The 11,571-nt window shown below is 47.4% G+C and overlaps 1 non-coding gene across 1 annotated transcript; it reads right to left on the bottom strand.

The window, feature by feature from the left end:
* Positions 1–585: 585 nt before the first annotated feature.
* Trnas-cga lies at positions 586–660 on the bottom strand. The gene has a single exon. It is a non-coding gene; the product is annotated as a tRNA-Ser (tRNA).
* Positions 661–11,571: the final 10,911 nt, after the last annotated feature.

The following is an 11,571-nucleotide window of genomic DNA, read 5'->3' as shown; positions in this document are numbered from 1 at the left end:
ATCAATCTGACGGTAATATAGAAACAGATTTAAATGTTATTTCACTGGTATGGATGCGAATGAGAGTGGTAATACTATACTGTAAAACACATGTATGTTTTCGCTTCTGACAGTACAGCCTACGGATTCGAGTGACGTGCAGATGGAGCAAAAAGCTAGAAGAAGTAAAAGGATAAAGGAAAAGTATAACAATAACAGGCAGAGAAGTTAAACAACAGGTGAGAAGAGTGATAAAAAAGAAAAGAAGGAAACGGAGACACCCACAGTAGGTAGTGCAGTAGATATGCTGAGGTTTCATGTTCTTTTCAACTTATTGTGTTAGCGGTGTTTAGATTAAGACATAAATTGCATAACGTAAAATACAATATGAAATATTGCATGAGGGGAGAATGAATGATGATGCGTAGTTTCTAACAAGATAAATGGAGGAATTCTCAGCTCTCTAACGTTAGATTATACATTTATGTTCTTCTTCATTTAATCAGTTGTGAAAGATTAAATAATAAGAGACAGTTTCCAGAATGAGAATTTCACTCTGCAGCGCAGTGTACGCTGATATGAAACTTCCTGACAGATTAAAACTGTTTGCCAGACTGAGACTCGAACTCAGGACCTTTGCCTTTCGCGGGCAAGTGCTCTACCAACTGAGCTACCCAAGCACGACTCACGACCCGTCCTCACAGCTTTTCTTCCGGCAGTGCCTCGTCTCCTACTTTCCAAACTTCACAGAAGATCTCCTGCCAGCTGTGAGGACGGGGCGTGAGTCGTGCTTGAGTAGCTCAGTTGGTAGAGCACTTGCCCGCGAAAGGCAAAGGTCCTGAGTTCGAGTCTCAGTCAGGCACACAGTTCTAATCTGCCAGGAAGTTTCATATCAGCGTACACTCCGCTGCAGAGTGAAAATCTCATTCTGGAAACATCCCCCAGGCTGTGGGTAAATCATGTCTCCGCAATTTCCTTTCTTCCAGGAGTGCTAGTTCTACAGAGTTCGCAAGAGAGCTTCAGTGAAGTTTGGAAAGTAGGAGACCAGGTACTGACGGAAGTAAAGCTGTGAGGGCGGGGCGTGAATCGTGCTAGTGTAGCTCCGTTAATCTGCCTTCGGCAATGCTGCGGCACGGACGTCTGTTTACGTCGCTGCCGGTGAAGTTCGTGCTCGCGCAGTTGTTAACCTCTTCGGCATTCTCGCGCGTTTTTAAGACTCGATATAGAATGGCACATGCATACCGAAAGTAGACTCTCAAGATTAGTTTTTCGAATGAATATGCGGGCCCGAAAGCCTATGAAATCGAAAGGTTCCTACGAGACGAAGATAAACTTGATTACAACGACCTTATTGGAATACACCTCTCCATAGTGAGCAGTGTCGTTTACGACGATTATCGATGCAGTATGTGACAGAATCATCCGAAATACTAAACATGGACTCAAATTTCGTCACTCTGATGGACATGTTGAAGAAGTAACTGTTGATCACGCAGGACTGGGCTTACGAAACATACGTATTTTCGAACTTCCCTTCGAGGTTCCGTCTGACTTGGTCATTGACGCCTTACGACCATATGGAAGAGTGCTTAGCTACGTAGAGGAAAAATGGTCCCACTTCACGACTTACCCCGTTCTCAATAGGGCGCGTCAAATCAGAATAGAACTGACACACCATGTACCCTCATACTTGTTCATCGGCGGATGTAGAGCCATAGTCATCTACGATCGACAATCCAAAACATGCTCAGGCTGCGGGAAAGAGGGCCACGTCCGATCCGAATGTATGCAGCGTAGGATTCTGCAAGTTCCAAATGGCGAACCCTTGCCTCCGTCCACGTTGACGCCGCTGACACTAACGTGTGTGGACACGTTTCAAACAGATCCCATCCCGAAGAATGACCAGCTCCAACATCCTGACAGTTTACGGCAACCGACTGCAGCAGAGACCGCCACCTGTGACGAAACGACGTACAATTCCGCCACTCCGGCGCCGTTAACCGACCGGAAAGGATCGGTAGGAGGTGTGGAAATTGACCCTACGGTTGTGCCGACAGCTGCTTTCGTCCCTGAGCACCGGGAGACACTTCCGCACTCGGACACGGAGGCGCACATGCGCAAACAACGATCGCCGAAACGCCACAAGAAACGACGGCTAGCGTCGTCCGATACCTGCTTACTGCAGTCCACGCAGACGGACTTGCGCGTAACGTCGATACGGTGCATCCGGATGCGCAACGGGAGGTTCTACCTCCCACACAGCAGTACGACGCGAATCATACGAGACAGGTGTTGAATACAGACACACCGGACGGGAAGCCGACGGAAGGAGTCCCTCCACCGCAGCAACGCCACCGCCTTCGGTCAGCCAGGCCAGGCCGGAGAAACATCAGGGGAGCTGGACCTCCAGCACAGGAACTGTGACGACGAATCCGATAACGACGCACAGACCGACGACGCAGCAGCAATGGCGGGTGCTGCGTCCATCGGATGTTAACCACGCAGAACACGTAGACTGCCGCACAGACAGCACGTCGTCGAGCAGCCGCACACAAATTAACATAAGCGTTCTTGTGCGCTTTACGCACTGAGGAACAGCGGCAGGCATATCGAACAGCCTCTATTAATATTAATACAATCAGAACACCGGTCAAATTGCAATTATTAGGAGACATGTTGCATGCCTCAGACGTCGACATCGTTCTTCTGCAGGAAGTATGTGTTCAGAGCTTCCCCGACGATACATACATTACACTCAATACAGACGGCGGCAGCGGAACAGAGATACTTCTACGCGGCGGCATAGTAGCCGAGGACGTGGTGTACCTGCCGTCAGTGCGAGGACTTGCGCACACAGTGCTGGGAGTACGGATCGTTAATATTTACGCACCGTCGGGGTCCGACAGTCGGCGCGATCGATCCCGATTTTACGCAGAGATTGCAACACTATTCTTAGGCCGTCATGAACATGTCTTATTTGGAGGCGACATCAACTGCGTGCTCGCACTACAAGATCAACACCCACGTTATAATTCATGCCCTGAGCTGCGGCAACTGATAAAGGACACGAATCTCATTGATACATGGGAGACGATACATGGCGACAGACGCGGATACACCTACATCACAAGTCACTCTGCAAGTCGTCTCGATCGCATTTGCGTAACACGTCGTCTCGAATCTGCGTACCTCGATGCGAAATTGTGGCCCGTCGCCTTTTCAGATCACATAGCATATATTTGCGCTGTCTCCCTGAGTCGTCAACGAGTGTGGAGGAGTTGCAGTGTTTGGAAACTGAATACAGCACACCTCAGGGAACCTGAGTGCAGACGCTTAATCGAAGACACTTGGAACATGTGTGAACGACGCCCCCCGACATATCTGACGACGTTGCAGTGGTGACTGGAATGCGTTAAGCCTGCATTGCGCCGAGCGTTAATTGCTTACGGAAGAGAGCAGATGATGTGGAGGAATTTTATTTCACGATGCTCGGGGAACTTTCTGTACAAGCGCCTTCACGGGATCGTAGCGATAAACGAGCGCAGGCCCAAATAATTTCCATTACCCGCCTCCGTTTGGTGGGCGTCGCAATCCGTGCAAGGGCCTTTGTACGATTCTGTGGAGAAGCACCGTCGATGTATCACGTTATCAGAGAAAAACAACTTAGCCGCAGAACCTTAATAGAGACTGTCGTACTGCCAGATAACAGAAAAAGACATTGTCAATGCTTTTGTAGAACACTACGGTCATCTCTATGAAGAAGCGGAACACGATCGACAGCCTTTCATGAGGTCCGACGAACGCTCTCCGCGTGTCTGGACGAGACGGCCAACCGGGAGTTAACAGGAGAAATCACAGTCGACGAAGTAATGGAAGTGCTTGGTAAGGGAGCGTCGCACAAATCGCCGGGGCCCGACGGGTTTCCGTTAGAGTTTTATCGTACATTTAAAGATCTCATGACTCCACAGTGGACTGCCATGTACTGCGAATTGATGTCTCCCAACGTGCCTCTTCCACCCTCCTTCGTGGAAGAAATGATCATTCCCATCCACAAACAATCCGGCGGCACCGGGATACAGGCCTACCGGCCACTGACCCTTCTTAATTGCGGCTACAAGTTCTACACCAGGACACTTTCAGTTCGCTTTAAACGTGTAATATGCCAAGTGATATCACTCGACCAAACCCAGCTATGAGGGGATAGCAATATGCAAACGGCACTCAGCGACTACCGCGATGTTATCGCACTGGCAGCAACATGTCGTCTCCGGGGTGCATTGATATCGATAGACTTCGATCACGCCTTTGACAGGCTGAGCCATGCTTATCTCAAGGAAGTGATGACGCAAATGAAGTTTCCAGAAAGTTATGTCAAAGTCGTTATGGGACTACTCCCAGAGCCGCATCCAGAGTGCTCATCAACGTACGCTTGGCGGGGCCCATCACCATCTCACGATCGGTCAGACGAGGGTGCCTGCTGTCGACGATATTGTATGCCATCGCTGTCGAGCCGCTGCTCTGCGGGCTCCGGAACCGACTCCAAGGAATGACCATAAGGCACAACACGTTTATATGCAGAACATTCGCAGATGACCTAGCGTTTTTAACACGGTTAGGCGACGAGGCAAGAGCGGCCCTCCATTGGATTAATTTGTATTGTATGGCTACGGTCGTATGAACATGGCAAAATCGGGAGCGATGAACATCGGGAGAGGACTCCCGACAGGAAATGTAGCACCATACAGCCGATCAAAAAGATGAAATACCTAGCAATTATCTTCACTACAGACGTTCGACGCATGGCGGCACTGAGCTACTGACATCTTTTGCAAACAATTCGTGCGAGTGTCCGAAGTCACAGGTTAACGGCACTGGATATGATACAACAGGTCACCTTTGCCAACACTTATCTAGCTTCTCGCATCCCCCACCTGGCACAAGTTCTTCCTATGCCGGTGGTGTTGGCGCGCCGAATCCTGGCGGCATTAGGATATTTTGTGAGCACATGTCTGCTTTTTAAGTTCGGATACGAAACCCCCACCCTTCCTCGCAGTCATGAAGGTCTTAGACTAGTCCACATACGCGACCGAGCATTGACTATTTATGTAAGCACCATGATAAGGATGTGGACACGACACCGGACAAGTCTGACGGGCACCGTGGTAGACGAACTAGCTGCACCTTGTCGTTCGGCTCTGGTAGCGGTGTCTCACATCTCACCATCACTTGCCCATATGCGAACCTTTTTTGTGCAACACAGTTATGTACATATGGAACTACCAACTACCAGGACGGCAATGGCACATGATATCTACCGCGTCTTGACTCGACGACGGCCGAATAATGCTGTAGAACGCCGCCAACCAGCAGTTATGTGGTCAGTGGTATGGCGTACAGTGCATCACCCACACCTTGACACGGGAACGCGCGCACTGTGGTATTAGGTGGTAAATGGGAAATACGTGTCTCGTTCAGGGTTGCATACAGCTCGTATGGCAGGCGAGACCCTGTGTCCGCAGTGAAATATTATAGACACAGAGGAACATCGCCTGACATGCGGGCCTTCGGCGGACGTATGGTGTTTGGTCCAAAAAATGATCGCCTTCCTCCTTCGGGTGGTGCCGCAAGCAATAGAACCACGGATACCACTTCTCCCAGATATGACCTGTTATCCCCGAACAAAGACAAATGCAGTGACTTGATTCAAGGATTGACAGTGCTTTATCTTTCCCGTGACGGCAGTAAGAATGTACTCGACTTTTGAGCCTTACTACAAGAACATCACTCACAGCTTATGAGACATCCGAGATATCGAACATATTACGTTAATTTTTTAGGGAGTGCCTTGTTTGATCCCCCACCCAGTTTGGGTGTCCCGGGTAGGAGAATGTAATTATTGCCCGTAAGTATCAGAACAAGAAAGTACCAGGACAGTGGAGAGGACCCACCACCACACGTGAAGACGTACCAGACACCAACGCGAGGTATGACGTGATTAGCGAGGTACGCACCCAAGAAGAGTGATGTGGTCCGTTATTGTTTTGTACTGACAGAAGCAGGATAATTTTTTCACTTTGTTTAAAAAACGACCACTTATTTACGTTTCCCAGAAATATTTTATTTTGTAAAGGTCATCGTCTTACATAAAAAAACTGAGAGAAGCAGTTTATGTTTGTTATTGTTACACCATTATGCAAAAAAAGTCCACTTATTTACGCTTCCCAGAAAGATTTTATTTTATAAAGGTCATGGTCTTATACTAAAAAAAGTTGGTAGAGCACTTGCCCACGAAAGGCAAAGGTCCCGACTTCGAGTCCCGGTGCGGCACACAGTTTTAATCTCCCAAGAAGTTTCAAGCGACAGTTTCGTTATCGTTTGCTGAGGTTCTATTTACCTCATAATTAAGGGCCATTGATAAAACTTAACCTTGTTTCACGTACTTAAAGTTATATCAAGTCTTTCAGGAGGAACTGTACCCTCATTGTAAAAGAATTTTTAACTTTATATAAGGTGTCATGTAGATCTAATGTTAGGAGTACAAATTAATGTTGGAACTCTGAGTGCTTTGCAGATGAACGTGCAACCCAACAGATGTGCAAGCAGCAGAGAGTAGACGGCTCTTGCCATAGGCCAACACAGGTGGCCGGAGGATGGGGATTAGGCCCACGACGAGAATGCGAAACCGCTGGTCCAACTGAGCTGAACCACTTTTACCGTAGACGGGGGGAGGCGGTACGAGCAGTCCAGAACCAAACGACAAACAACAGCGCCCACTTGTTTATGACTTGGGATCACGTGGCTAAACAGGCCGCATTGTATGATACAGCAGAGTCGAACGAGTGATAGATGGCCGCTAGCTTACCTACGAGGACAGACATATGCCGTATCAAAGTCAACAAATCCCGGAGTGTCCATGAACAGCAGTGGTAGGATATTTTTTGAGACGGCAGAAGGTTAACTAACAAAAGCACGGCCTGATACAGTACCTGTTTTGATAGAGACAATTAGGGCAGTCTGTGCCATACGCTTAGCTGCACAAACAATCCATGTGGAATACAAATGACACTTTTCTTCAGGCTGTACTGTGAGAGGAGGATCAAATGGCATGGTCTTCACTTACCTATCCTTGCACTACCATATCTGTTGATACTTTCCAAAACCCATGACGGAACTGAAATTTGGAGCAAACACTATCTGCATACCAATATAATAGCAGATCGAGCAGCAGTATGACGAGAGCATATGAAGCAACTTAAGCCGCCTCAAATGGTAGGATGAGTAGACAAGCACCCCACTTGGCAGAGGACGACATGTGATGGATGATAGAGACAAGGAGAACACAGTGTGTTATGTGAATTCTCAGAAACCTCACGGCAACAATCTAGAGAACGACCACAGTATCCACTTCCACGTGATACCACCAAGATGAAGAGACGACAGTACAATACATGCGCATGCGCATGCCGATGAGCTAGCTCTACGACACCTGAACCCAACTGCGCGACAAATCCTCGGCCTCCCTAGGACTGAACCACATACCTCTCGCCGCAAGCCGGCCTGGGTGGCCGAGCGGTTCTAGGCGCTACAGTCTGGAACCGCGCGACCGCTACGGTTGCAGGTTCGAATCTTGCCTTGGGCATGGATGTGTGTGATGTCCTTAGGTTGGTTAGGTTTAAGTAGTTCTAAGTTCTAGGGGACTGATGACCTCAGAAGTTAAGTACCATAGTGCTCAGATCCATTTTGATCTCTCCGCAAACTTAGACAAAGACAATGCTTACAGCGTTCTGTAAGTATCTGCCAACTGGAACCTTACGATTTCTGATATTTCTTTCTTTCCGGAAGTTGTAATTTTTCGTTACGTTTAACGCTTTGCTTATATTCTATGCTTGATACGTGTGTTTCCTTAAAATTACCCTCATGAAGAAAATGGCTCTGAGCGCTATGGTACTTAACATCTGAGGTCATCAGTCCCCTAGAACTTAGCACTACTTAAACCTTATCAACCTAAGGACATCACACACATCCATGCCCGAGACAGGATTCGAACCTGCGACCGCAGCAGTCGCGCAGTTTCGGACTGGAGCGCCTAGAATCGCTCGACCACCGCGGCCGACTACCCTCATGAAGAGTATGAAGCAACATGTAAGATATACACATTTTAACAAGTAGACGTTTTAACCTTTAATGAGATGCTTTTGTAATTTATTTGCCACATCTATACATTGTGTATAACTTAAACAAATACACTCGAAGCCACACATGTAAAAACTACAATTGTGGAATGTGCATTGGATTTTGCTCTTTTATTTTTCATTTTAGTTCTGATAAATAGGGAGTTACTTCTGCTTGTTTATTTTTGTTTAGTCTAAATATTTTGTTTGTTTTCATTTGTATGTATGTGTGTGTGTATTAAGCCTGCTCCGGACGAAGTGGCCGTGCGGTTAAATGCGCTGCAGACTGGAACCGCAAGACCGCTACGGTCGCAGGTTCGAATCCTGCCTCGGGCATGGATGTTTGTGATGTCCTTAGGTTAGTTAGGTTTAACTAGTTCTAAGTTCTAGGGGACTAATGACCTCAGCAGTTGAGTCCCATAGTGCTCAGAGCCATTTGAACCAAGCCATTAAGCCTGTGACCTAAACACGACGGAGAGGCTTCGTCCCGCAGTAGCCCTCAGTGGTTCACAGCCAGCCGGCCGCGGTGACCGAGCGGTTCGCGCGACTGCTATGGTCGCAGGTTCGAATCCTGCCTCGGGCATGGATATGTATCATGTCCTTAGGTTAGTTAGGTTTAAGTAGTTCTAAGTTCTAGGGGACTGATGACCGCAGATGTTGTCCCATAGTGCTCAGAGCCATTTGAACTATTTGGTTCACAGCCCCACAACAGACCACAGCAGTCAGCCCACCCCACCGCCGCCCCACACCGGACCTAGGGTTATTGTGCTGTTCGGTTCCCAGTGGACCCCAGTGGCAACGTCTCATACCAGACGAGTGTGACCCCAGATGTTTGCGTGGTAGAGTAATTATGGTGTGGACGTACCGTGAGACCGTGTTTGCGCCGCAATCGCCGACGTAGTGTAACTGAGGCGGAATATTGAGAACTAGCCCGCATTCACCGAAGCAAATGTAAAACCGCCTTAAAAACCATCCACAGGCTGTACGGCACACCGGAACTCGACACTCATTTGCTGGGCGGATTCGTGCAGGGGACCATCACGCCTTCCTGCTCCGGGACCAGGGCGTTAGACCGCGCAGCTTGTGGTGGTGGGGGGGGGGGGGGGGGGGGGGGGGTATAGGCCCATGCATTTCCAAACGCACATGCAATGTTTTACATGCACAAGTATCATATTTCTTTTTCTCATGTATAAAATTCAGAAAATTTACCCTGTAGGTACTGGGTAAGGCTTAAAACGACTGGGGCTTGCTGCGTGCGCTACAGAGCACGTAGGGCATCCCGATACATGTGTTATCCTAACTACTGTTGTGTTTAACAGATAAGGAAAAGCACTGAACCTCAAGTTTGGAAGACTGCCACTGCCACACCAGCGGCCTGTTGTGTTGCGCACTTCCTGATCAGGTGTCCCAGCTAAACGTTTTACTGCTATGGACATCCGCAAATAAGCTTCTATGGTGGAAGGAGATTCTTAAACAGCAGTGACGCTCCTTGAGCCATTAGTAAGAGGAACTTTCTAGGGGTGATGCACTGCTCACAAACTTTCTAAAAGACACTTGCAATATCTGAAAATAATGGTTACTTGGTTTGGCCACTAGTTCAGCACCTAACACAGCATTTTCAACTCTATTTGTATCCCCACGCTAGAAAAGAGCGTGCCAGAGACACTAAAAAGTAAGACACAGGCAATGGCTGGTGTATTATGACACAAAATTTTTTAGAAGCAAGTTCCTGGAAGTGGCCATAATTTCACATGATTAGGACAACCGCATTGTCCCTACTTTGGTGAGAGTTCTGCGGCGTCAGCTTCAGTTTTTCATTGACGAGACTCAAACTGTAGCTTTTCTGGACTAGCAAATCCTAATTGAACCACGAAAAACGTGTACAGAACAGATGCACTCTGCACTTCTTCCACACTTTCGGCTCTACTGTTAGCTCACAGGCTTCAGGGTTAGCTCCCTATTGACATGATTCGGTAACGACGCTTGAGGTGGAGAATTTGCCCATTAATCCACTGGTTCAGACCTCATCCGAGGACGATACAGCAACTGTGCAACTGTATATTACGTTTGTCCCCCCTCTTCTGCAGTCTTGGTGCGCGGAGTGGGATCTTCATCAATAAGATTGAAAGAAGTGCTACTCTTTATATATTATTGCGAAATTTGTGTGTGTGTGTGTGTGTGTGTGTGTGTGTGTGTGTGTGAACTCCTAAGGGACCAAACTGCTAAGGCAATCGCTCCCAAGACTTACACACTACTTAAACTACCTTTAACTAACTTATGCTAAGAAGAACATACATATGCATGCCCGAGGGAGGACTCGAACCTCCTGCGGGAGGGGCCGCGCAATCAGTGACAGGGCGCCTCAAACCGCACCGCCACTCCGCGTGGCTCTTGCGAAATAAGGAAGAGAGTACCACAGATATGAAACACGAATTCTGGTGGCAGAAACTAATGAAATTAGTTTCATGTACAGAGTGAGACAATATTTTGCTAGCGCCTACCTGCATAGGGAAAAATGTTCATTGTAATAAAATCAGAGTAATCAAAGGTCAGACGGGAAGACGTAAGTTTTCGTTTTCCCGGTCGCTGTTTGAGAGTGGAACGGTAGTGAAGTATGAAACACCCCCTTTTAAAATTCCATTATTGGGTTTTGTGTAATTTACCAAAGCCGTCAAACAGTTAATTATTATGATTATATGACCGTGTGCTCAGTGGATGAAGGCTGTAAGTAGCCTGTTTATGTTTTCTTATTGGTAACGTTACGTAGCGCTCTGTGTGAAAATCACTGGGTGTGCTGTGTGCAGTCTGTGGCCAGTTTGCATTGTTGTCTGCCATTGTACTGTTGGGCATTTATGTTTTCTTATTGGCAACGTTACGTAGCGCTCTGTATGAAAATCACTGGCTGTGCTGTGTGCAGTCTGTGGCTAGTTACCATTGTTGTCTGCCATTGCAGTGTTGGGCAGTTGGATGTTAACAGCGCGTAGCGCTGGGCAGTTGGAGGTGAGCCGCCAGTAGTGGTGGATGTGGAGAGAGAGATGGCGGAGTTTTGAAATTTGTAAGACTGGATGTCATGAACTGCTACATATATTATGACTTTTGAACACTAGTAAGGTAAATACATTGTTTGTTCTCTATTAAAATCTTTCATTTGCTAACTAAGCCTATCAGTAGTTAGTGCCTTCCGTAGTTTGAATCTTTTATTTAGCTGGCAGTAGTGGCGCTCGCTGTATTGCAGTAGTTCGAGTAACGAAGATTTTTGTGAGGTAAGTGATTTGTGAAACGTATAGGTTAATGTTAGTCAGGGTTATTCTTCTGTAGGGATTTTTGAAAGTCAGATTGCGTTGCGCTAAAAATATTGTGTGTCAGTTTAAGCACAGTCATGTATAAATTTTTCTAAGGGGACGTTTCATATGTCGACCCT

This window comes from Schistocerca americana, chromosome 2 (genome assembly GCF_021461395.2).
Source record: "Schistocerca americana isolate TAMUIC-IGC-003095 chromosome 2, iqSchAmer2.1, whole genome shotgun sequence".
Taxonomy (NCBI): domain Eukaryota; kingdom Metazoa; phylum Arthropoda; class Insecta; order Orthoptera; family Acrididae; genus Schistocerca; species Schistocerca americana.
This window is presented reverse-complemented; position numbering and strand designations above follow the sequence as displayed.